At 41.4% G+C, this 27933-nt stretch overlaps 1 long non-coding RNA gene across 1 annotated transcript in view; it reads left to right on the top strand.

Moving 5' to 3' along the window:
• Window positions 1–26756, top strand: part of LOC139028040 (uncharacterized) — a 191540-nt gene extending 164784 nt beyond the window's left edge. Inside the window, exon 2 of the long non-coding RNA XR_011480184.1 lies at window positions 26562–26756. This is a non-coding gene — a long non-coding RNA (uncharacterized lncRNA). The remainder of the gene's footprint in view (window positions 1–26561) is intronic.
• The last annotated feature ends 1177 nt before the right edge of the window (window positions 26757–27933 follow it).

Below are 27933 nucleotides of genomic sequence, written 5' to 3'. Positions count from 1 at the left end.
AGGATGGTCTGAGTTCAGCGGATGCGGTCCTTGAAACTGACCGCTGAAACTGTACTGGGCAGAATGTGCTTTTCTCAAAGTGCACAACGGTCTTCTGTTGAATGGAACAAGACTTGTCATTCTATCAGACTTATGAAATAATGTCTTCACTAAGCTGCACGAGGGTCAACAAGGTGTGGTCAAGTGTATAAAAAGCGCACAACATGCTGTGTGGTGTCCTGGACTCAAACCACATAGAACCACTCATACCATCACAACTTCCTGAGAGATGCTGGCAAGGACTTGGAGCGGACTTGTTCACTCTGAAAAGCACCACCTACCTGCTAGTGGTGCACTGCTTCTCAAGGTATGTGGAAATCGCAAACATGTCACTAACAAAGTCTGCGGATGTCATTCATCTGAAGTCCATCGTCGCCTACCACGGGGTACCTGAGGTCCTTGTTATGGACAATGGGCCTCMGTTGTCCGGAAGACCCCTTTCTGAATTCTCTGCAGAGTATGACTTTTGCCATGTCACCAGCACTCCAAAGTTCCTGCAAAGCAACAGAGAGGCGAAGGGCGTCATTCAGACGGTGAAGAACCTCAAGAAAGCAGCTGACCCTTACCTTGCTTCGCTAGCCTATCGGTCAACTCCACTCCAGAATGGCTTCAGCCCGGCACAACTGCTGATGAGACGACAACTTCATGCCACAGTGCCAACACCCCCATTGCTGCTAAACCCATCACTCCCAAACATAGCTGCGGTCAAATCAAAGGAAAAGGAGATGAGTGTGGATCAGCATCGCTTCAACAAGCATCACAGAGCCAGCAACTTCAGCAGACTCCCACCTGGAAAACAGGTGTGGGTGACTGACTCAAAAGTCACAGGAACATACAGAGTGTTCACCACTCCGACAAACCGCATTGTCAGAACCACCAACACCCAAGGTAATCCTGGATGTGCCTGCTACACCAGAACAAGGTCTGGGCGGGCAATAGTTAAACCTCAAAGACTGGACTTATAAGTCAGAGCAACAAGAACAAAAGATTGAGCTCAAAGTAAAAAATTAAAAAAGACAAAACAACAGCTGTCAAGTTGTTACAGTTCTAACTTACCTGTGTGGTATATATGGTAAAAAGAAATGAGAGATGCATTTTGAGTTAAATTTTACAGAAAATATTTTACATTCATGACTATGTTGAAATGTTCCAGAAGAACTAGGCAGGAACAGACCTACCAACATAAGGGCAGAATAATCCCCAAAATCAAAACTGCAGTAATCTTAAAAATCTTAAATTACAGCTAAATTTGAGCAGACAAATTCCATAAAAATGGACCTCTCCAGCTGTTTGCTTAGAAATTCTAAGGACAATAAGGAGGCCTGCGTCTTGTGACCGTAGCGTACATGTAGGTATGTACAGCACGTCCAACATGGAGAGATGGGTAGGACCAAGTCCATGTACTGTTTTGTAGGTTAGCAGTAAAACCTTGAAATCAGCCTTAGCCTTCACGGGAAGCCAGTGTAGAGAGACTGGATTAATGGCACTGGAGTAATATGATAAAATTATTTGGTTCTAGTCAAGATTCTTGCAGCCATATCTAGCACTAACTGAAGTTTATTTAGTGCTTTATCCGGGTAGCCGGTGAGTAGAGCATTGCAGTTTTCTAATCTAGAAGTGACAAAAGCATSGATTTGCTTTTCTGCATCATTTTTGTACAAAAGGTTTCAGATTTTTGCAATGTTACGAAGATTTTAAAAAGCTGCCCTTGAAATATTCTTGATATGTTCGTCAAAAGAGAGATTAGGGTCCAAAGTAACGCTGAGGTCCTTCATAGTTTTATTGAGACTGTACAACCATTCAAATTAATTGTCAGATCAAACAGCAGATCTCTTTGTTTCTTGAGACCTAGAACTAGCATCTCTGTTTTGTCTGACTTTAAAAATAAAACATTTGCTGGCTTCCTCTTCCTTATGTCTGAAACACAGGCTTCTAGGGTGGGCAATTTTGGGGCATCACCAAGGTTCATCTAAATGTACAGCTGTGTGTCTTCCACCAAGCAGTAAAAATTGACATTGTGTTTCCGAATGACATCACCAAGAGATTATATGTAGAATATGTAGTGAAAGCGGAACCTTGAGGAACACCAAAACATACAATTGATTTGTCAGAGAACAAACCATCCACAGAGACGAACTGATATCTTTCCAACAGATAAGATCTATACCAGTGTCGTGACTTTACTTTCATTAATCTGATGACTGTTATCTAATCAACTAACTATGTTAAATTGTTACCCGATTTAAATTAATTGCATAACAATTAACTCATTAGGATTTGGGGCACCATGAGAGCGGTTATTAAATKAGTTACCATCTCCCGAATTAACTTCTACTTGGTCACAATCCCGGATCCGGGAGCACCCTCATCAGTAAAAAAGCTGACTAGCATAGCCTAGCATAGCGCCACAAGTAAATACTAGCATCTAAATATCATGAAATCACAAGTCCAAGACACCAGATGAAAGATACACATTTTGTGAATCCAGCCATCATTTCCGATTTTTAAAATGTTTTACAGGGAAAACACAATATGTATTTCTATTAGCTAACCACGATAGCAAAAGACCCAACCGCATATTTTCACAATTTTTTTACTGCATAGGTAGCTATCACAAATTCGACCAAATAAAGATATAAATAGTCACTAACCAAGAACAACTTCATCAGATGACAGTCTGATAACATATTTATTGTATAGCATATGTTTTGTTCGAAAAAATGTGCATATTTCAGGTATAAATCATAGTTTTACATTGCAGTAGTCTCACAAAGCAGCTAGAATAACTACAGAAACCAACGTGAAATACCAAAATACTCATCATAAAACATTTATGAAAAATACACGGTGTACAGCAAATGAAAGACAAACATCTTGTGAATCCAGCCAATATTTCAGATTTTTTAAGTGTTTTACAGCGAAAACACAATATAGCATTATATTAGCTTACTACAATAGCCTACCACACAACCGCATTCATTCAAGGCACGTTAGCGATAGCGAATAAACCAGCAAAAGATATAAATTTTTTCACTAACCTTCTCAAACTTCATCAGATGACAGTCCTAAACATCATATTACACAATACATATATGGTTTGTTCGAAATGTGCATATTTAGTGGTACAATTCGTGGTTGAACAATGTGAATACTAGCCAAACAGCACAAAATAATCCGGATATATTTCTGACACTCACATCATCTAATCAAATAACTAATCATATACTTTACTAAAAAATACAGGTTGGACAGAAATACGAAATAATATCATAAATGGTTCCTACTATTTGATGAGCTTCCATCAGAATCTTGYACAAGGTATCCTTTTTCCAGAATAATCGTTGTTTGGTTGTAGAATGTCGTCTTCATCTGTCGATTTAGCTAACAAAGATGGCCATGCGGCACGGAAGTGTCCAACTCACAATAACGCATAACAAAGGAAATACCGAAAATCGCAATATACTGATATAAACTGATATAACTCGGTTTAAAATAACTACCTTATGATGTTTTTAACACATATCAAATAAAATCAGAGCCGGATATATCTAACTTCTAAAACGAAAGCTTTTCTGAACGCAATGYAGAGGTCCCTCTTGCGTCAGGCCAAACGGTGAAAAGACCAGACCCTCCGTTCCAAGACGTCTTGTTCGGCCTCAGATCTAGCTAGACACCTCATTCCAACTCTCACTGCCTACTGACATCTAGTGGAAGGCGTATGCAGTGCATGTAGACCCATAGATTCCATGCAAATTAATAAACTGACCCTGGAACAGAGCCCTCGATTTCAGATTTCTCACTTCCTGACAGGAAGTTTGCTGCAAAATGAGTTCTGTTTTACTCACAGATATAATTCAAACGGTTTTAGAAACTAGAGAGTGTTTTCYATCCAATAGTAATAATAATATGCATATTGTACGAGCAAGAATTGAGTACCAGGCAGTTTAATTTGGGAACGATTTTTTACAAAGTGAAAACAGCGCCCCCCCTATTGAGAAAAGGTTTTAAACTCTAAAGGTCTTTACTTATTACATCCATAAAACAGTCAACATATTAATCTTAAGTGTGAAAGCTTTCGTTCACTGTTTATCTCTGTCGGAACCAAGCCTTCTTAGGAGGGGTGTGGGCCTTTCAGCGGCACGCTTGTAAGGCTCTGATTGTCCAAAAAGGGTCCTGACTCATCTCTTCTACTGTGGACGATGCTCCTTTGAAGATAGGCTAGCCAGCCGTGTCGATGGTTCCCATTGGGTGATGAGACCCGCTTCTCTGGTCTCAATGTTAATTTCTTTACGCATTCTTTTCTGCACTCTGGTCGACAGGGACGGTTCTGTCAGGCTGACACGTTCACTGACCTCACTCGGGGCATGGCTAATTACTGTGCAAAAGTATATAGGAGACAAATTCTCTTATGGCTCCTAAAATCACATTCCCATCGTAACACAAATACTTTCATCATTTGTCATATTTCATATACAACGTTAACCTCTGCCACTTCTCTCTCCCGGATCCGGGATCCTCCTCATCAAAAAAGCTGACTAGCATAGCCTAGCCTAATGGGACAGGGATATCATATAATATAATTTTCATGAAATCACAAGTCCAATACAGCATTTAAAAACATTTTAAAATGTTTTACAGCGAAAAAACACTATGTATTTCTATTAGCTAACCACAATAGCCAAAGACTCAACCGCATATTTTCACCATGTTTCTACCGCATAGGTAGCTATCACAAAACCGACCAAAGAGAGATCAAATTAGTCACTAACCAAGAAAAAACTTCATCAGATGACAGTCTTATAACATGTTATACAATAAATTTATGTTTTGTTCGAAAATGTGCATATTTGAGGTATAAATCATAGTTTTACATTGCAGCTACCATCAAAAATATCACCAAAGCAGCCAGAATAATTACAGAGAGCAACGTGAAATACCTAAATACATGGTGTACAGCAAATGAAAGATAAACATCTTGTGAATCCAGCCAATATTTCCGATTTTTTWAAGTGTTTTACAGCGAAAACACAATATAGAATTATATTAGCWTACCACAATAGCCAAACACACAAACGCATTTATTCACCGCAAAAGGTAGCTTTCGCAAAAACCAACAAAAGATATAAAATGAATCATTAACCTTGAACAAATTCATCAGATGACAGTCTTATAACATCATGTTATACAATACAATTATGTTTTRTTCGAAAATGTGCATATTTAGAGCTACAAATCCTGATTATACATTGTGAATACGTAGCATCGATTCACCAGAATCTCCAGAGATATTTTGGACACTCACCTAATCTGACCAAAGAACTCATCATAAACTTTACATAAAAATACTTGTTGTATGGCAAATGAAAGATACACTGGTTCTTAATGCAACCGCTGTGTTAGATTTTTGAAAATAACTTTACCATAACATACAGCTTGCGTTATTGCGAGACAGCGCTCACCAAAACGGCAGAGAATAGGACTCAACATTTTACACAGAAATACGAAATAACATCATAAATGTTTTCTTACTTTTGTTGAGCTTCCATCAGAATGTTGTACAAGGAGTCCTTGGTCCAGAATAAATTGTTGTTTGGTTTTAGAATGTCCATTTCTTCTGTCGAATTAGCAACCTTGGCTAGCCATGTGGCGCGAACATGCCCATCAACTCTTGGCGCAAAGAACGGAAAATTCCAAAAGTCCCAATAWACGTTGAATAAACTGATAAAACTCGGTTGAAAAAACCTACTTTATGATGTTATTATCACATGTATCAAATAAAATCAGCGCCGGAGATATTCGCCGTGTATACGTAACGCTTTTCAGAAGCCAATGTCGAGCTCCGCGGCGCGCCTTGGTAGACAAAGAAAATTCCTGATCTGCCACTCCAAAAGCTCTTGTTCGACCTCAGGTCAAGCTAGACACCCCATTCCACCTTCCACTGCCTGTTGACATCTAGTGGAAGGCGTATGAAGTGCATGCATATCGATAAATATAAGGCAATTGAATAGGCAGGCCCTAAAACAGAGCCTCGTTTTCAGATTTTTCACTTCCTGCATGGAAGTTTGCTGCAAAATGAGTTCTGTTTTACTCACACACATAATTCAAACAGTTTTAGAAACTTCTGAGTGTTTTCTATCCAATAGTAATAATAATATGCATATTGTATGATCTAGAAAAGAGTACGAGGCCGTTTCATTTGGGCACAATTTTTTCCAAAGTGAAAACAGCGCCCCCCTATTGACAAGATTAAGGATGGAGACTTCGTACATGTAGTGTATATACTTTTCAAGTTACAGTATTTCCTTCATAACACTTTTAATGACACCACAAAATATAAACCAAAATGACATTAGCTCACCACTGACCATTCCCCACATTCTCTGTTAGGAATTTTTTCCACTATTCACTTTAGAACATGTTAGAGTTTCAGTGGGAAACCTCTGTGTAGACAAATCACATTCCTATGTGAAATTTGAAGAGGGATGATCTCTCTCCTTGATTTACAACAGGGCGTGAGGTGTCAACCCCCCACCAGCTCCCTCCTCCCCTCTTCTGTGGGTGATAGAGGGTCTGGTTACTGTCATCCGTTGCCAAGCTGATCTGACCCATTCGGTTCCTCACAGGACAGGCATGACACCAGGCAAGAACTTGTCCATAGACCAATTAATGTTTCCAATCTCTCCTAAAGAATGTGGTAATCGATGGTGTCAAAAGCAGCACTAAGGTCTAGGAGCACGAGGACAGATGCAGAGCCTTGGTCTGGCGCCATTAAAATGTAATTTACCACCTTCACGAGTGCAGTCTCAGTACTATGATGGCGTMTAAAACCAGACTGAAGCATTTTGTATACATTATTTATCTCCAGGAAGGCAGTGAGTTGCTACACATCATCTTTTCCTCAAAAAGTTTGAGTAATGGGAGATTCGATATAGGCTGATAGTTTTTTAATATTTTCCAGGTCAATGTTTGGCTTTTTCAAGAGAGGCTTCACAATATCTTTCAATAATGACAGGAATGGAGGTGGTCTTTATTCCAGCGAGATTGCTAAGGCGAACACCACCATGTTTACTTTGCCCAACCTAGATCGAGGCACAGACACGGTCTCAATGGGGAAGCTGAGCTGACTACACTGACTGTGCTAGTGGCAGACTCCACTATGCTGGCAGGCTGGCTAACAGCCTGCTGCCTGGCCTGTACCCTGCATCATTAGTCCAACAGTTGCAAACAAGCATTTTGATTGGACAAATTCAGATATGTTTATCCCCGTATTGTTCCATTTGTTTCTGTTTAAGAAACGTTTTGGCGGAATTGGCGGAATTAATACACCACTGATCACATGCAAACACTGTTCACTCTCATAGCAGCTACGTATAATCAGCATGATCACTTTGCTCATTCTCTCTCACCTTCTCCCTTCGCTTATGGACTTCAGTACACAACACATCAGCTGTCTGTGAACAGGCAAAAAACACTTTCGAAGCCAAACGTTCATATTATAACCGCTAACCTCTACACACAACCTACGTTCTTGTCACCATTATCTAACGTCATATTCAACATAGGTAATATAACTAACGCATTAGTAAACCTGGTACAATCATGCAGTACAGTGTGCAGTCAGCAAGCACTTTAGCAGTTACACCGGCGGGCACTGGTGGCAATAAATTAATAAAAACAAAAGCTTACCTTGACTTGGAAGAGTTCCAGTGTTGGATAGCCATAGCTAGCTAGCTAACATATCATCCCTCTCTGTTTAAGCCAGGTGTTTGAGTAGGCTAAACTAGCTAGTTAGCTAAGTAAGTGAAAGTGAAAAAAAATACTATGATAGCTCCCTCCCCCTCTCTCTCTTGCTTCTCCTTCATTTTTGAAGAAATGTTTCTTCAAAACTGTTAAACTATTGTCTTTCTCTTTCTTTGACTCAACTACTCACCACATGTTATGCACTGCAGTGCTAGCTATCTCAAGCTTATGCTTTTAGTACTAGATTCATTCTTTGATCTTTTGATTGTGTGGACAAAATGTCAGTTCATGCTGCAAGAGCTCTGATAGGTTGGAGGACGTCAGAAGTTGTCATAATTACTGTGTAAGTCTATGGAAGGGGGTGAGAACCATGAGCTTCCAAGGTTTTGTATTGAAGTCAATATACCCAGAGGTGGATGTAAACTAGCTGTCCTCCGACTACACCATGGTGCTACCCAACAGTGCAGTTGAGGCTACTGTAGACCTTCATTGCAAAACAGTGTTTTCATCAATTATTTGGTGACGTGAATATATTTAGTATAGTTTTATAAAAAAATGACAGCTTTTTAAATGTTTCACTATTTTTTTTTTAATGAAATTCACTGAGGAGGATGGTGTTACATCTGCTCCTGCCACGCCCTCTAGTGCTCATCCGGTGTCTCCTTGACCTGCCGCCACTCCCCCAGTGCTCTCTCCCTCTCCCTCTCTGTGTGTGTGATTGTGTGGGTGGAGACAGGTGTGCTGGAGTCAGAGCAGATCCCCACCAGCTGCAACCTGTTCCATAATCAAGACTTCTACAAATACTCAGTCCTGCCACTTCCACACTGCCAGGTCATAATCTCTGCCCAGTCAGTCCATGTTTCTAGCCGTTTGTTCCTGTTGTCCTGTTGTGCCTTTTTTCCCTTGCTTGATGCTTTTTCCCTCTCCGCTACAGTTCTGCCCTCTCTGACTCTGGTCCCTGTCTTCAGTCCGACTTCTCGTCAGTCCTGCTACTCTGTCCTGGATTCCCCACTCTACGCTCCCTTGGATTCCCCTCCGTACCTGCTTACCCTGTCCCCACACTTCTCGCTCCAGCCTCAGCCTCCGCACCTGGTTTCCAGCAACCCGCCCGAGCTTCTCCTGGCCTGCAATCAATCTTCCCTCCGTGTTTCAATAAATACCTTGGGTACCTCGTCCCAGTCTCCTCATCTGAGTCTGCTCTTGGGTTCACCTGTTCCGCTCCGCGTAACAGATGGTCCTCCCCTTCCTCCTCCGAGGAGCCTTCACTGCCCCCCCCCCCCCCCCCCCCCCCCCCCCCCCCCCCCCCCCCCCCCCCATCCCCACCTATGATTCATAGTGCACTATATAGGGAATGGGGTGCTATTTGTGATTCAGCCATAGTCACTCAGTGAAACTGCATAATTACCTATAGTGTGGTAAACGCCTGATACCTCCATCATTGACATTCATTTGAGTGACTTTAAGGGTTAGAGAGGCCCTTCAAAGCATTTAATGTTCCATTACGTTTTGAAGTGAAGTAAAGTGGAATGGATCCAGAACTGTATGGGCCAAAGCTGAATGCAAATCAGTGGCACAACATACAGTGGCACTCAAAGTATTCCATAAAATTGATAAGCACAATGTAGCATCATATAGGAGACTTTTAAATAAACAACTGCTGTAGGCCTGTTAAGTGAAAACATACCATTTGGTGATTCGGGGGCCTCTAAGGCTGGTTCAGTTAGGTGTGAGTGTTTTTGGACAGTTTAAGAGTTAAAAAGCTTTCTGGCAGTTCATGGTTCAAATTACCTCCCCCTTTCATCATCTCTGTGTAATTTCAATTCGCTGGGTTTCTTGTTCGCATGGTTCACAAACACGTGCAATTTATGTATTTATTCACTTCCTCCACAGCTTGTTCAAAGCGTTTTAAGCATCACTCTTTCCGATGAGTGAAGCTTAGGTTTTTAATTATTAATTTTGGCATATATAAAGGTTGTTTTTTTTGTACCACTTTTAAAAAATCCCTTTTATGATTCCAACCCTGCACTCCACCCTGCATTCCACTCCACTCCGAGTGAAAATAAGATAAGTGATAGTTTATGCAGTTATATTTGAGTGATCAAATGACACCAGAGCTGTGACATCATATTTGGGCATGATGGTTGCTTTTCCGTGATCACAGGAACACTTTACTAATGAAATGTGATATGTTTGTTTTACACAAGACCTGGCAAGTTATGTTAAGCAGTTCTCTATGCCAAAGAATTTATCAAATCAAAATCCAATTGTATTGGTCGCGTACACATATTTTGCGGATGTTATCGCAGGTGCAGCGAAATGCTTATGTTTTCAGTCTCTCGATCCCAGCTTTGATGCACCTGTACTGTATCCGCCTTCTAGATGGTAGCAGGGTGAACAGGCTGTGCCTCGGGTGCCTGAGGTCCTTGATGATCTTCTTGGCCTTCCGGGGGCTATAGATATCCTTCCGGGTGCTATACATATCCTGGAGGACAGGCAGTGTGCCCCCGGTGATGCGTTGGGCTGACCGCACCACCCTCTGGAGAGCCCTGCGGTTGCGAACAGTGCAATTGCTGTACCAGGCGGTGATACAGCCCGACAGAATCCTCTTAATGATTAATCTGTAGAAGTTTGAAAGGGTCTTAGGGGCCAACTTTCTTCAGCCTCCTGAGGTTGAAGAGGTGTTGTTKCACCGCCTTCATTACACTGTCTGTGTGAATGGACCATTTCAGTTTCTCAATGATGTGCACGCCAAGGAACTTGACGCTTTTCACCCTCTCCACTGCAGCCCCATCGATGTGGAGGGGGGTGTGCTCTCTCTGCTGTCTCTGGAAGTCCACTATCAGCTATTTTGTTGACGTTGAGGGATAGGTTATTTTCCTGGCACCACTCCACCAGGGCCCTCACCTCCTCCCTGTAAGTTGTCTTGTCGTTGTTGGTAATCATACCTACCACTGTTGTGTCATAAGCAAACTTGATGATTGAGTTGGATACATGAGTGTCCATGCAGTCATGGGTGAACAGGGAGTACAGGAGGGGGCTGAGCACACACCCTTGTGGGGATGCAAATTGTAGTGGGTCTAGGGTGTCGGGTAACATGGAGGTGTTATGATCCTTAACTAGTCTATCAAAGCACTTAATTATGACAGAAATTAGTGCTGCAGGGTGATAGTCATTTAATTCAGATACCTTCACTTTCTTGGGTACAGGAACAATGGTGGACATCTGGAAAGAAGCAAGTGGGGACAACAGACTGGGATAGGGAGAGATTGAGATGTCCATAAACACTCCAGCCAGCTGGTCGGCACATACTCTGAGGACGCGGATAGGGATGCCGTCTGGGCCGGCAGCCTTGTGACGGTTAACATGGATAAATGTCTTACTCCCGTTATCATGTATAAAGGTAAGACCCAGATGCAGACAACGTCGAAGTAACAATGGTTTAATAATCTAACGGACAGGCAATAGACAGGTAAAGGCAGGCAGGGGTCAGTAAACCAGAGATGGGGCAACGGTACCAGACGGCAGGCAGGCTCAGGGTTAGGGTAGGCAGAAATCAATAATCCAGAGGTGGGGTAGGGGTACAGGTCGGCAGGCAGGATCAGGGTAAGGGGTAGGCAGAGTGGTCATGGAAAGCGTGCTCAGAGTCAGGACAGGCAAGGGTCAAAACTAGGAGCGCGAGAAAAAGAGAGACTGGGAAAAGTAGGAGCTGCGTTAAAAACGCTGGTTGACTTGACAAACAAGACGAACTGGCAACAGACAAACAGAGAACACAGGTATAAATACACAGGGAATAATGGGGAAGATGGGCGACACCTGGAGGGGGTGGAGACAATCACAAAGACAGGTGTGACACCCGTCGGCCACGGAGAACAAGAGCTCACAGTCCTCGTGAGTGGTGGTGGCCAGCATCGGCGGACCGCATCGGTGACTCTGTTATTTCCTCGATGCGGACCAAGAAGGTGTTTAGCTTGTCTGGGAGCGAGGCGACAGTGTCTGTGATGTGGCTGGCTTTCCCTTTATAATTTGTGATTGTCTGGATTCTCTGCCACATCCATCTCGTGTCTGAGCTGACTTGGTCCCTGTACTGTCGGTTTGCCTCTTTTATGCCTTACGGAGGGCATAGCTGGTCTGTTTGTAAACATCCATGTTCCCAGTCACCTTGTCATGGTTAAATGTGGTGGTTTGCGCTTTCAGTTTTGTGCGAATGCTGGCATCTATCCAACCTTTTTGGTTTGGATAATTTCTAATCGTCACAGTGGGAACAACATCCTCTATGCACTTCCTGATGAACTCAATCACTGAGTCAGTGTAGACGTTGATAATATTCTCAGAGGCAACCCATAACATTTCCAAGTCCACATGATCAAAACAATCTTGAAGCATAGATTCCGATTGGTCAGACCAAAGTTGAACAGTCCTTACCACGGGTGTATCCTGTTTAATTTGCTGCCTATAGGAGGGGAGGAGCAAAATGGAGGCGTGATCTGATTTGAAGAAGGGGAGGGAGGTGGAGAGCCTTGCAACCGTCCTGGAATGGGGAGTAGCAATGGTCAAGAGGAGATGTGTTGATAGAACTTAGATTTCCTTTAGTGAAGTCCCCAGCTACAATAAATGCGGCCCTTAGGATATGCAGTTTGCACATAGTCCAGAGTAGTTCAATGTCAAATTTGAATGCACAAAGAAGACATTTAGTTGAAAAAAACATAGGTTCCAATGATCAAGTCATGTGAAGTTGATGCTCTAGTTCACCTAGCTAACACAGAATGTTCTCATAACGTTCTTTGGTTATTTTAGATTTTAACTTATCCACAACATTCTGGGAACCAACATTTGTTAGCTGGACACTGTTCTTGCATCCTGGTCCTGGAGAGCCACAGGGTACTAACACACCTAATTCAACTTGATCAAGGGCTTAATTATTAGGTAATACATTGAATCAGAGTGTTAGTGCTACTGTGATTGAATAACACTGGTCTGGTTTACCTTGACTTCTTTAGTCAGTGCATGCTCGGGTCTGGTCTGTAGGTACGATAGTAAATGGAGAACTGAATCATTGAATTACATGTGTGGTAGTGAATGGTAGAGTTGGTAGCTCGTAGAAATTACTACTGTAAATGTTATGCTAATGAGGATAAATTACTATATACCCATTATCCTTAATAAATGATTCCTTATTAGTAAAACATGAATCTGTTAGATGTCGTTACTTCTTCTGTTAGCCATATAGAAGCTCATTGTTATGTATTGTTAGGTTCTTATTTTTCAGAGTAAATAACCCACGGACACTAGAGAAGCTTTAACCAAGTATAATTATTCTCAAAGGTTCTGTACAGCTGTGATAAGAAGGCAAAACATTTCAGATATCACAGTTATATACATCCTACTTAAGACACTCCCTCTCTCCATCCTTAGTTTATGCCCAAGAGAAAGAAGGTAACCAGATACTAACCCTGATTACTCCCTTAAGGGGAACTGACCTCACCCCTCACCTCCTGACCTCAACCCCTCCTTCACCTAATCCACAGATATCCATCTGTCTTCCCTATATCAACACATCACTCTCCTCTCCTCCATCAAACACATTCCAAAGCCTTCTGGGTTGCTACAGATTCTTTCTATTCAAGGCTTCGTCTCTATCATTTATTTAATATCTCAATGTTCAAAGTTTATCCGATTCCAGCAGTATACAACATTATTCATTTATTTATCAATGTATTGCTAAACCTGTCTATATCCATAGTCAATGCTCAGACTATATAAAGCACTATTACACATTTCATAAGAAATGTCTGAATTTGGACCCATGTTATTCTTTTTTATATTGTTTATAATCTTTGGGTGATGTAGAACACACTACCGCTATCACCTGGTTGTGTGTTCTACAAGCCTTGAGTACGTGCACATACCTCTTCTTTCAAGATTATACTAAATACAATTCAAAGTATTTTCTTCACAAATAAATGTGCATATTGATTGAAATAACCATTGAACAACAGGCAAGTGTACCAACTGAGCCTTCGCTAAGCCCCCCCTCCCTGGATACTGTTGCAACCTTGGACAACATTTTTCCGGGAAGCCCAATTTCCCCCATTCAACCACTGGMAAAGTCCCCTCACAATGATCTCAGACTGTGTTTCTAATACACAATGAAATTAAACACAGACTACCCCTTGCTAATCAGGAAACTCTTGGGTATGTTGTGGTGGACTGGCATTACGATTGCTTCTTGGGAACCTGGTCAAATTATGTTTGTAGTGTAGCTAGCCACTGAATGGCTCAGGATTCACTGTATTCCTAACATTGCTAACTTAGTTAGCTAAGAAAACATGCTATATTCAAGCGATTGTTCACCCAAATTACAAAATGACATATTGGTTCCCTTACCCTGTAAGCAGTATATGGACAAGGCATGACAGCAATCGTCTAGAATGTCATTGTATGCTGTAGCGTTAAGTTTTCCCTTCACTGGAGGGGCCTAGCCCGAACCATGAAAAACAGCGCTACGTGTTTCAGCACTTGGCAGTCCCATTCAATGAGCTTGTGGCCTACCACTTCACAGCTGAACCGTTGTTGCTCCTAGACGTTTCCACTTCACAATAACAGCACTTACAGTTGATCGTGGCAGCTCTAGCAGGGCTGAAATTTGATGAACTGACTTGTTAGAAAGGTGGCATCCTATGACGGTGCCACGTTGAAAGTCACTGAGTTCTTCAGTACGGGCCATTGTACTGCCAATGTTTGTCTATGGAGATTGCATGTCTGTGTCCTCGACTTTATACACCTGTTAGCAACGGGTGTGGCTGAAATAACCGAATCCACTAATTTGAAAGGGTGTCTGCATACTTCTGGCCATGTAGTTTATCTTTTGGATACACACTGTCAATCAATTTCGCCTACGCCATAGTCACTGCTAGACTGGTAGCTACTTTCAGCAGAGTAAAAACATTTGTCTGTTCGTTTTATCTTTGACTAATGTAAGCTAGCTAACGTAAGCTAGCTAACGTTAGCAAATAAGAGTAAATCAATCTGGTAGCCATCTATTCCACCCTTGTCTGGAAAACACTCCTTTACTAAAAATATAATTTTTGATATAGCTAACTCACTCTCTGTGTGGGTAGTAATGATGAATATGCATAAATTGTCTCTGGTTGGTTAGTTGGTTCTCAGCTGGCTAGCAATCTTGCTGACAATTTAGTGACGCTAACTAACAGCAAGCTGACAATACTTAAATGTCCATGTTAGGTGTGCTAAGCTAGCCAGTCTAATAGAGAATACGATTAGTGGGGTGGTTAAAACCCCCTAGATTTGATATCCGCTCTCCCGAGGAAATTTAATCTGACGCACTTCCGCACCTGAGGTGAAAGGTGACAGAGCTAGAGGTGTTTGTCAGACCATGAGACATCACGAAAATAGGACTTCTCACAAAATTGTCTGTAGTGTCCGAACGGTTTGGCCTACAAACTATTATGTAAAGATGAGACTCTCATGAACACGATGGTGTTCTCCGTTTTGCTCTACGACCCCCCCACAAGCGTCTTGGTACTCATCTGAAGTTGGTACAGCCGATCTGCCAACTTCTGTCTGTAGTGTCCAAACAGTTTGGGCTACACACCCCTCTGTGGAAACTTGAGACTCTCACGAACATGTACATGTTGTGAGGAGAGGACGTTGTGGAGCTGGCCCGAGTCTGCTGGGTCAGTCATGACCAGTTCGTACTATCAAATTTGAGGTATGACCCAGATGCAGACAGTGTCGAAGTAACAAAAGTTTATTTCAAATACAGGGGCAGGCATTGTCAATATGGGGTATTGTGTGTCKATTGATGAGGRAAAAAACAATTTAACAATTTTAGAATAAGATTGTAAAGTAATGACATGTGGAACAAGTCAAGGGGTTTGAATACTTTCCTAATGCACTGCATGGAGACTATTTAGTGCCACAAAAAGTGGGTTAAATACATGTGGGGGAAAAATGAAATGTTCCCTCAGCCTTCTTTTATCTCTCAGATATAGGACTGACACTTCATAACAAACTAACTTTACATTTTTGGGGGGACTATCTATTGTTCCATGTAGTGAATCTGTTATTGGCTAATAGCAGTATGGCCAAAATAATTTTTCAGCAAATTATTTATTTATTTAAAGTGCAGAGAACGGTAGCTACAGGTTGTTACAACAGATAATGTGATTTAACCAATGCTCTCAATCAATGAGAGAAGACTTGAAATAGACAAGATGGCGGCGTACACATTGTTTGATTTCTTCATGGAGCAAAAAAGGTCTTTATTTTAATAACTGAGCATTTTCTAAATTCAAACTGACCCTCTGCAACTGGACAGAGACATGTTATGAGACTCCTGTTTCTTCTAAAATTCTGTGCTACACCAAACAGTACCTGTAACTCCCAGTAATGCATACCAAAAACCTTTGCTTAAATCACATTATCTGGTGTATCTGGTGTAACAATCTGTAGCTAAGAGAACTGGCAATCAGCAGATGGGAGAGATGGTCATGATGAAATTGCCATTACAAAGAAACATACAGTAAGTTCAGGGAACACTTGTACAACTGTGGGAGGAGTGTTGTCATGATCAAACTGCCATTCAGCTCCTCTTGAGTCATCTTCTGCTTGACATCCAGCATAACATCCAATCCAATCCATAGAGAGGGATACAGTTCACAGGATACAGTTCTGCTACAATGACACACGCAGGGAAAGGAATTGTGTTTCTCTCCAAGAAGCCACTCAAGGAAGAAGCCCAGGCAGCATACTGTAATTACACTCCATTGCACAGTTTGAATGACAGTTGAACTGTGCCAGCATAACAACATTAGGGTAGACCAGTTGAACATGCATACATGTGCAGAGGCCCAGAGATTACATTTAGAACAATATCTAGCCTATTAGAAAGGCATATGGCATAACTCTCAACCTTTTCAGTGACCAGACTGTACAGATATACCTAGGTAGGTAGGCAGACCGTATCTAGTTACAGCCATGTCTAGGCAAATATTTTTATAGTAAATGCAGCTTATAATTGTTTGAGATTTCCAACAGTTCAATTGTTGTTTCTCCTCACTGTTAACTAGTAAACTTAGTGAGCTACCTTGCTGGATAACCAGTAGTTGTTATTTACATCTGTTTGGAGTCCTTTTACAATTGAGATACAATAGATCTCAAATTGTAAAACTTCTATTTTTAGTCATAGATTTGGCAATCTGTAGTTGTTTAGTTAATTTAGGATTGCTAGACTACATAACTAAGTTAGCAAACAGAAAAATTATTACATGTCCCCCCTATATGTTAGCCAGCAATACACAATGTGGGTTTCAGTAGATTTACTAAAGTTARCTAGCTAGCTAGGTGACTTACAGGAAAAATGACTTCCTTGGCCAGCCACTGTATTTGTCATTTGCCCTCTTGGGGCTGGCATCAGTTATGGCTGAGCTTGTAGCTAAATCCAACTCTTTGTTTTGAATCCTCTTTGCTATATTCTGGTTGAAATATTTATGGTGGAATGTCACCATGTAGCAACAAAAAAAAATGCTCCATCTTCAGATTTGTGTTAATGAGAGGAATCACTTGAAGCCATTGTGGTCTGGTCAGTTCTTTCAGTTTTGTCCAAAGGATTGTGTTGTTAGTGTCTGCCTCCCTTTCAAAAAAGCCTGCATTGAGGGAGGGATGGGGTCAGAGCACGAAGCACCACCCTACACGAGTTGTAGTCTTTCAGAGACTGTAAAAAAGTGTCAGCTCCTATATTTAGCAACGAATCCGCTGAAAGACGTCCAATGGCTCTATCGAACAAGGACAACCATATCTACACTCACAAAGACGTACAGTATATTGCTATCAGTATCACCATAGAGCCTTCGCGAAATGCCACAAAGCAGGACTACATTTATTTTCAGATCCCAATACACCGGAAACGCCACAGGGTGTATCATTTAGCACGCGAAGCCCAGACCGCCCTTCCTGCTGGACAATTATTATTAATTTAATTAATTATGTTGATGCAATAAAGAAAGTTCAACAACAACAAMAAATTCTGTCGAATGGATAAAAATGTTGATCWTTAGAGAATGTCTCCTATATCTGACGATTCCATTACACATGTCGCAATAAACCTGGGTCAATATAAACCTGGGTCAATGGAAACCTGCCTACTTAGACTGCTAGCTAGTTAACCACCTGAGCTAGCAAACAATGTAATAATTTAAGATTCAAAAAATACTCCAACGGGTGTCTGCATTTCAGGAATCACTGTAGCAAGTACGCCTGGTGCACGGTAAATGTAAACATTACATTTTTGAAGAAAACTCTGTTTTTGCCATAGCCCTCATTGGCCTTTATGCAATTTAAACATGAGCTTATCTGAGGTGTCGGACTCAACGACGGTTGCTTTCCATTGGAGCGCTGCGATTGTTTGCCCAAAATTCTGGGTCAAGTTAAGGTGGGCAGAAAAGTTCAAAAGTGGGCACAAGACGAGGTCTTACAAGATTGGGGTTGATAAACAGCATGCTGAAGGATAAGCCTACATGCTCAATCGAAATGTAGCTAATTATCCTGCTAACTCGTGTGGATGCTACTGCAGTGAAAGTATGCCAGCAGTCAGAAATTTCTCAAGTTCATTTAAAGTTTTCCATCGTTCTCTCCTCCTCCCTTTTGAACATGGAGATGGCATGTTGTCATTAGCCTCCGGTTTATAAAGGATCTCCAACGGATTATTATGCACAAAGTTGGATGTTTGGTCCTTCATGATTCTTTGAGAATGAAGAGAGGAAAGAGGAAAGATGAGAGAGGAAATCGTGGCAAGTGATTAAAGCTCTTGGTTTCCCTAACATTCACCTGTTTTGTTTGAGGGAGTGTGTGTGTGTGCGTGCGTGCATACGCAAATGTACTTGTGTGCATGTGCATGCATGTGTGTCTCTCTCGCTCAGTCTGTGGTTGTTCATGTGAAGAAGTTGTTGAGAAGTGGAAGGCTGATTTCATTTCACCATGCATGCGGGCTCGCAGTTGACTCTCTTCTCCTCCTCTCTCTCTCTCTCTCTCTCTAGCTCTATCTAGGGCAGCCCGTGGTTTAACAAGCAGCGATCAGCTGACAGTCCCATCTGCCCACGTGCCAACACAATCTTGTTAAAGTGTGCAGCTAATCTGAGGAAGAAATGAACTCTTAGGCAAGCAGATCTTTCATCATGCAATTGTCTGCCATGATCACGCTCTTTCTTATTCATATCCATATAGGTGTGTTAGAAAAAGCCACTTAGACTTAAAGAAGCCACATTGTACATTAGCTTGTGTCACTTGATTCCTTTGATGGTCTAGAGAGAGTGGGCTGATATTTTGGTCAATCTGTATCTGACAATTAAGTGAATGCTGCATTTGGGCAGACATGACATCTCTGTATGTTTCCTTATAAATGTGAAAGTCGGTCCTCCATGGATAATTGAAACCAATGTGTCACAACAAAAACACAGAGAATTTTTTTGATTTAACTAGGCAAGCCAGTTATGAACAAATTAATATTTACAATGACGGCCTACCCCAGCCAAACCCGGACAATGCTGGGCCATTTGTGCGCCACCCTATGGGACTCCCAATCACGGCCAGATGTGATACAGCCTGGATTCAAACCCGGGACTGTAGTGATGCCTCTTGCACTGAGATGCAGTGCCTTAAACCGCTGTGCCACTTGGGAGAATACAGCTCTTTAACTGTTCCTCTAGAAAGGCTCTCTGGTTTCCATTCCAGAAAAATGTCACTCTCTCGTTCTCTCTCTCTCTCTCTCTGTTTGCTTCTCTCTTTTTCACTTCCTCTCTCTCTCTCGTTCTCTCCTTACCTCACTCTCTCTCTTGTCCCCTCTCTCCTTCTCCCCCCTTCTCTCTCTCTCTCTCTGTCTGCATCTATCGCTCTCTCTTTCTTTCTCCCTCTTTCTCCCTCTCTCTCCGATGTAATGGTCTCCGACTTGTCACACACATTTTAACAGATTAAAGATGCATTATTAAATATTTTCAGACCATGCATATTTTTTCCTCTCTCCACCAATTCAGGCTGCTTATTGGAAGAAAAACACTGCCTTCTAGTGCTCTCCTTTCCTGTACTCTGGGTGGTGGAGCGCAGCTATTTGACGGCTAACAGACACAGAGGGCTGTAATAAGAGTGAATTGAACTCAAATCCCTAGTCGGGAACACCTGCTGCTTATCTCCTGCCAATGTTTTAAAGCGGGTGAGACAGCACTTTAAGATTTGAAGATGACAGGTCTTTAAGGGCTCTATCTAGACACCAATTTAAACCTTCAAGTTATATAAAGGGTCACTGTCAATATAAGCAGTTAGGCGTTTGACAATCATTCTATGTAAAGGCTTGGTTCTTTTAGAATGAGGCGTTTCTAGGAGCACAGCACAAGCTTTTTACACATTTGAGTGTATGTTTTAATCTGATAAACAGACGAGTTGTAGTTTGTTTGACTTGGTAACACTGCCATCTCATGGTATAAAAAGAAAGGATTGTTCAAAAATGTATTTCTCAATGTGTAAAGCTTGAAAGCATTTTCTGGAAACGTTGATTTTAAAAAACAGACACAGTTCTCTCACAACATTTATCACCACCACCATCATCATCATCCAAACCAAAAAATGGCACACTAACCTATGATACCTATGTCTTAATGTAACAAAATGATAACATTTCCAATTGAGATATAAAAAGTGAGATAGTTCCAAAGGACACATACAAACAAAGTCACAATACCTAAGTAATACACAACATTTTATACAATATAAAGACGGTCACAGAGATATTCACAAGTGTGACTTGGGTCCTAGTGAACTTGGTGAACATTGTATGTCAGGTGATAGTGTTCATGGAAAGTGCAGCTCTCTCCCTCTCTGGTCTTTATCTTTATCATGGGAATTACATAATAGTGTGTGATCAAATCTTCAGGGACTCCCCTTGCTCAGTGGTATACTCTACTCCTTGGCATTGAACCTCCTCCAGAGACCAGAGTCTCTTCATGGTACACTTTTGAACTGGAGATTATAGAGTTGGCAGATCTGTTCAACTTGACTCCTGGTGTGTGAAGGAGATTCCCCCTAAGGGTCGAGTCATGCCTCACAGCATCGTATATGCTTTCCACACCTGGCAACCTCTCTGATCTGATCCCCCCCCCCCCCCCCCCCCCCCCCCCCCCCCCCCCCCCTCCATCTCTGTCGGGCAGCTTTGTCGTTCGCTCACCTGTTGGCCCAGCTGCAAGATGTCCTGCGTCAGTCAAAACACAATGAGATTAGATGATACTTTAATGTCTACTTTCCAAGAAAGTTGCTGTGCGTTTTGTGGTGTAACACCTACCGCTGAGATGGGGATGTGAGCCAGCAGCTCCTCTAGCTTAAGACTAGAGGAGATGTTGACCGGGAGCTTGTACTGCAGCAGGCTGAGCTCCAGGAACCAAATTGAGGGGATGACGGCACTGAGGTAGAGGAAACCATGGGGGAGAACCTAAAAGCAAAGCAGCGAGGAGGGGATAGGGAGAGTTATTTTTAGCAACACACACAGTTTTTGGGCAGTCAGTATAAGAAGTATTGCTTCCACAAGTTTCCCATTTCAGACAGCCAATTATTCTCATCATGTATGCAAATCCCACTTGACAGCGCAAAGCCTTCTCCATGAGGAGAGAACTTCAAAGTTAGAGGGAGAGAGGGACCTGGAGTAAGCTTCTGTCTCAGCATGCCCCTTCGCACATAGGATGCAATATGATGGCTGGCTGATTCAGCATCGTTTGGATRGATGGAGAAATGATTCCACCGTTGTGTTTCAGTCAGCAATGACATCATTTCGTGTCATCTCTTTGAAGGGTGTGAAATAAAAGCTTGTTAATTCAGTTCAGGGCCTGAGCCAGGCCATGCAGTAGACAATGGTGAGAAAAGGAGTATGAAGGTAAAATAACTGGACGTCGACACACACACACAAGCAAGAGATTGACAGAGTGTTTTTGAAGGACAAAGAAACTTTTTTTTCTTTTAGATAGAGTGAGAGATATTTTGGATGCATACACAGCCTCTGGCAGGAACTCATAAAAGAGTTCCACCAGTACAGTGGTGAGTTCAGATATGATTTATCCCCATACAAAAAGGTTTATGTGGAGACAACTACAACCCTATACCACCCCTGTAAAACAAAAAACACAGGCAGAGCAGAGTGCGAAGACAGCTAGGCCAACGGGTGAATTGCTAATGTCTTTCTATCTAACATTTCCATTTATCGCAACATGAACAGGAGAGGAAAAAACATTTTCCTCGCATCAAATTAATGAGTTCATTTGTGTGGTTAATCATTATTACAATTGCTCTGTAACCCTGGGGCTGTTTGATTGTTTTTCATTAGGTTTTCCACTCGGGCTATGACTCCGAGACAGAACTAGATAATGAAGATGGTGCAAAAATGGAGGTGCTGCTGTAAGTCTTACGTTGGTGTGTGTGTGTGTGTGTGTAGATTGTGAAAATGAAGACGTGTATATCAAGGTCATGCAATTTAATGGAACATATTGCTGCTAAATTAGTTGAATGTGAGTGTAAATACAAATTGGAAATAAGTGCAGTATAAGTGGATGATGTTAGACAAGTTACTGCCTTGTGGAATGTAGATGGAGTGATGGACAGCTAACATAACTTGTCATAACCGATTATAATATAGTCTGAACACTATCGTTGCACATATATTTAGAYCTGTTGTGACATATATTGCATTATTTTATGGCTGCTTATGACACCTACATAATAGTGTTAAAACCCACAAAACCTACCATGATAGTTATTTTATGGCTGCTTATGACACCTACATAAGAGTGTCAAAACCTACACAAGGCAAAACATTCCATTACACCATAGCCTGTGGGTCAACAGTGGGTTTATGTTAAGCAATTTATTTATTTATTTGCCATGTTAAATTATCATTGTAATTGTGCACACATTGATGTTAGACATGCACCTACCCCAATGGTCTGTCGCTGCTGTCTGGGATGAATGCAGAAGCAGATTTCAGGAGCAGGACAAGACACCATGTATGTAATAGACCTATCTGCCTTATATGCTTATGATGGTCATAATGCTTCTTGACAGTGTCATAAAGTGTATTTTCTTAGTCCAAGTGACACAGGATGGTCATAATGCTTCTTGACAGTGTCATAAAGTGTATTTCCTTAGTCCAAGTAAAGTGACGCAGGATGGTCGATTATGGCAGCCGGGGCAGCAGATAGCCTAGTGGTTAGAACGTTGGGCGTTGGCCCAGTAACCAGTAACCGAAAGGTTGCTGGATCGAATCCCCGAGCTGACAAGATACATTTTCTGATGTATCAAATACTTATGTCATGCAATAAAATGCAAATTAATTACTTAGAAATCATACAATGTGATTTTCTGGATTTTTGTTTTAGATTCCGTCTCTCACAGTTGAAGTGTACCTATGATAAAAAAAATTACAGACCTCTACATGCTTTGTAAGTAGGAAAACCTGCAAAATTGGCACTGTATCAAAAACTTGTTCTCCCCACTGTATATGGGTCATGACAGTGTTATGACCATATTATGACAGGTTAGGACCTTGTCATACTGTGTTATGCCACTGGATGCCAAGTAAAGTGTTAATGTTTATTCTTACAACACAACACTTGTTCCAGAACTAGTTTGGGTAATACTTCTCTTTGCCAACAAGTGTAATGCATTTTTAATGCAGTTTTTATAAGACTTAATCGGGTATGATAGGTAATGATCCTGAGTGATCATCATTATTAGTGTGTCATTGCTGTAGAAGACACTGTAAGGCTGTATACGTTATATAGACGTTGTTACCATTTCCACTCTGCGCTGCGGGTATACTTGATGGTGACTGCCATCTCCACCCCCAACAGAGCCACGCCAATCAGAAGCAGCCGATAGAGGGGCTCACTTCCCCTTTGACGACGACTACACGCCACACGGTCGCCACGCCATGGACGGCAAACAGGAAACGGCTCAGCAGGGCCAGCAGGAAGTTGATGACATGACACATCCTGTCTGAGAGAGGAGTACCACAAGCCCCAGTGGAGGAGAATGTATTGTCCGCTAAGACACTGACCTTTGGCCCCTAATGGTTAGGACCAGGATGAGATGAGGTGTCTGATCCCATATCTGCCTCAGTCAACTCCTCAGATTATCGTTGCCATGCCATACATGAATAGTCAGAGGAGTTGGCTAAAACACAAACAAATTGGTCCAGCCTATGAAGGACGTATGCTGATCCTAAATCTGTCCTACCTGTAGCAGATTGTATCATAGAGGTATCATCATGCTGTGATTACTGTTGACCCCCCCCAAGCCCTCTTTTTACACTGCTGCTACTCTCTGTTTATCATATATGCATAGTCACTTTAACTATACATTCATGTACATACTACCTCAATTGGACCGATCAACCAGTGCTCCCGCACATTGGCTAACTGGGCTATCTGCATTGTGTCCCACCCACCACCCGCCAACCCCCTCTTTTACGCTACTGCTACTCTCTGTTCATCATATATCCATAGTCACTTTAACCATATCTACATGTACATACTACCTCAATCAGCCTGACTAACCGGTGTCTGTATGTAGCCTCGCTACTTTTATAGCCTCGCTACTGTATATAGCCTGTCTTTTTACTGTTGTTTTATTTCTTTACCTACCTATTGTTCACCTAATACCTTTTTTGCACTATTGGTTAGAGCCTGTAAGTAAGCAATCCACTGTAATGTCTACACCTGTTGTATTCGACGCACGTGACAAACTTTGATTTGATTTGATCTCAGACATTTTTCAACCAACCTTTTCTTTGCGATACTTTCTTMATTCTTGACATGGAAGACAGCTGGTGTCTTCTAAACATCACCAGTTACAGGTGTAATGTTTGAAGTTACAAAATGCTCTGATATTAACCTCTTGGCGCACGGATCCCTTTAACGGGATCATTTTCGTAAACAACCGCTGAATTGCAGAGCGCCAAATTAAAAACAAATTGCTAAAAATATTTATTTTCATGAAATCACAAGTGAAATATACCAAAACACAGCTTAGCTTGTTGTTAATCCACCATCGTGTCAGATTTTGAAAATATGCTYTACAGCGAAAGCAATCCAAGCGTTTGTGAGTTTATCGATCACTAGACAAAACATTACGAACAGCTAGCAGCAATGTAGATTGGTCACGAAAGCCAGAAAAGCTATAAAATTAATCGCTTACCTTTGATGATCTTCAGATGTTTGCACTCACGAGACTCCCAGTTACACAATAAATGTTCCTTTTGTTCGATAAATATTATTTTTATATCCAAAAACCTCCATTTGGTTGGTCCGTTATGTTCAGAAATCAACAGGCTCGAGCAGTCATAAACGGCAGACGAAAATTCCAAATAGTATCCGTAAAGTTCGTAGAAACATGTCAAACGTTTTTTATAATCAATCCTCAGGTTGTTTTTAACATAAATAATCGATAATATTTCAACCGGACGGTAAACTATTCAATAACAGAGATAAAGAAAATGTCGAGCTACAACTTTCGTGCGCATGAACTAATGGAAGGACATCCGTCTATCCACTGACGCGTTTTGATAAATCTCACTCATTTTTCAGAATATAAGCTTGAAACTATGTCTAAAGACTGTTCACACCCTGTGGAAGCCATTGGAAAAGGAATCTGGTTGATATCCCTTTAAATGGAGGAAAGGCAGGCAATGGAACAGGGATTTTTCAAAATAGGAGACACTTCCGGGTTGGATTTCCTCAGGTTTTCGCCTGCAAAATCAGTTCTGTTATACTCACAGACAATATTTTGACAGTTTTGGAAACTGCATATTCTAGCATCTGGGCCTGAGAAATAGGCAGCTTACATTGGGAACGTTATTTTTTCCAAACATAACAATTCTGCCCCCTAGCTTCAAGACATTTTTGCTCCATGATGTAATCCGACAATGTATAGATACGCTGCCATTTTTTTACACTATCTTTGTCTTCTCTGATGGTGAGTGTCCATTAAAATCGGTGCTTGATTTCTGAGTCGCACACATGACATGCAGCAATTTGGGGTGGACACCCACCTGTCTTGATCAATCAGAGAAGACAAATATACTCTAAGATGGCAGCCTATACATGAGTGTTGCGTGCTTCTACATCTGCATTGCTTGTTGTTTGGGGTATAGCACTTTGTGAAATCTGCTGATGTAAAAAGGGCTTTATGAATACATTTCATTGATTGATTGATTGAAATAAATTGTGAGAATATTTAATGGAGAAAACATTTATTTGGTTTAATAACAGAGCATCTTCTCAATTCAAACGTTTCACCTGCAACTAGCGATGTCTGGAAGACACCAGCTGTCTACCAAGTCGAAAACTAATAAAGTATCGGGGGAAAAAAAGGTTGTTCGAAAAATGTCCTGCAAGTGCTTTACAGCTTCTTGAAATCAACAGTAATCACAGCATAATGATAACCCTATACTAGAATCAGCTATTCTACCTGGAACCTCACCAGTGCTCTACTACAGTATGTGAGGTATCAACCAGGAGGTTAGTGAGTGTCAGTGGCAGGCAGGATAGTAAGAGTGGTTAGAGGTTAGGAAAAATAACAGATATTTTTTAACACATTTTTGCTATGAACTGAGTGTACTGAGTCATTTTTCTAAAAGCCTTTTATATTTGAGTCATCATAAAAATTAAAAATAAGTAAATGCCATACTGTATGGCTAATAGCTTTATCAAACCATARTCACGATTAGCCAGTAGCGTGCCGTGGGCCTGGGGCCTGGGCCTTCAGTGAGGTCCTACACAGTCCCACCCGAATTAATCCACCTCTTATTACCATCATTATGATGCCATGGCTCTAGACACTATACATTTAGACAGAAACGCAGTATAACCAGGCGTTGCGTCACCTTGAAATTGACATTTTTTTCAGAGAATTGCAGGGGAAGAGTACAATACAGTACAGTTCAACTAATAGGCAAGAACATAGTCGAGTGCAACAGAGTTATATTAATATTCTTCTTCTATCCATTTCTGGTCCACAAACTTTGAGCTTTAAGTCCCCCAAAAAATAAATACAGTGTGTTCACTAAACAGCGCATTGTCGCACCCAAAGCAGTTTCACTGTGATGATAAAGACACATAACTATTCACTGAAAATAAAAGAAAACAAATAATTTGCAACATAGGCTATTTGCCATTTTATTTTGTTAATATATAGGCTATTTAATATTAACGAAATAAAATGCGAAACATACATACACATTTAATAAAAAATAACATGCATTGTATGCCTACTCACCAAAGACTGATTATTTGAACACAAAATCCTTCCTCCTTTCTTTCCTCAAGAAGACTTCAATGACTCTGTTGTACAGTCTATCTGTGCGTTTTAGTTCCACCAATAAGTCCTTTTCTATCGACATGGAGGCTAATGCTGAAAGTCTGTCCAGTAGCATTTCTGGAATACGTTTTGATTCGCTTTAAGGCCGAGAATGACCGCTYGACAGAAGCCGTGGACACAGGGATAGTCACTGTCACACATGCCAATGTGTAAAGTTGCCCCATGTCCTCATTCAGATTTTTCTGCTTAAGGAAATCAAGGAGATCAGAGGGACTTTTCCCTTCAAAATCAGTCATAGCATACATTACAGTCAGTTCTGTTTTTAGCTTGGATAGGTCGAACAGTGTTCCGTGACTCTCTGTTAAGCTGGAGAAGGCTGTTTGCGGGATTTTTTTCCGGTAGGTCTGAAAGTGCCGGGGGTCCAGGAGGGAGAGAAACATTAATTTTTCGTGGTCTTGAAACCTGTTTCGTATCTGGCAAAGAATGTGTCCCAGATATATTGCTGTGGATGTGTTGATAGTATGTGCGAGGGTCCTCTTGTGCTGGCCTCTGCGTGCGCTGGGTGAACTTGAGATGCGCGCTGTGTCATCGTAGATTTGACTGAACCTGCACCTCTCTCGCTCAATTGTGTCACAAAACTCGTTCACCCTTGTCAGGCAGAATTGTACATCAAATGTTTGTTTCTGTAGAATTCCAAAAAGCACATCCGAATAATTAAAAATCCCATTGAATGTTTCAAGCAAAAAACAAAACTCAAAATCATCCAAACGTGCATTAAATCCATCAGCC

Source organism: Salvelinus sp. IW2-2015, linkage group LG7 (assembly GCF_002910315.2).
Source record: "Salvelinus sp. IW2-2015 linkage group LG7, ASM291031v2, whole genome shotgun sequence".
Classification (NCBI taxonomy): Eukaryota; Metazoa; Chordata; class Actinopteri; order Salmoniformes; family Salmonidae; genus Salvelinus; species Salvelinus sp. IW2-2015.
Note: the sequence above shows the minus strand (reverse complement) of the source record. Positions and strands in the feature narration are given on the sequence as shown.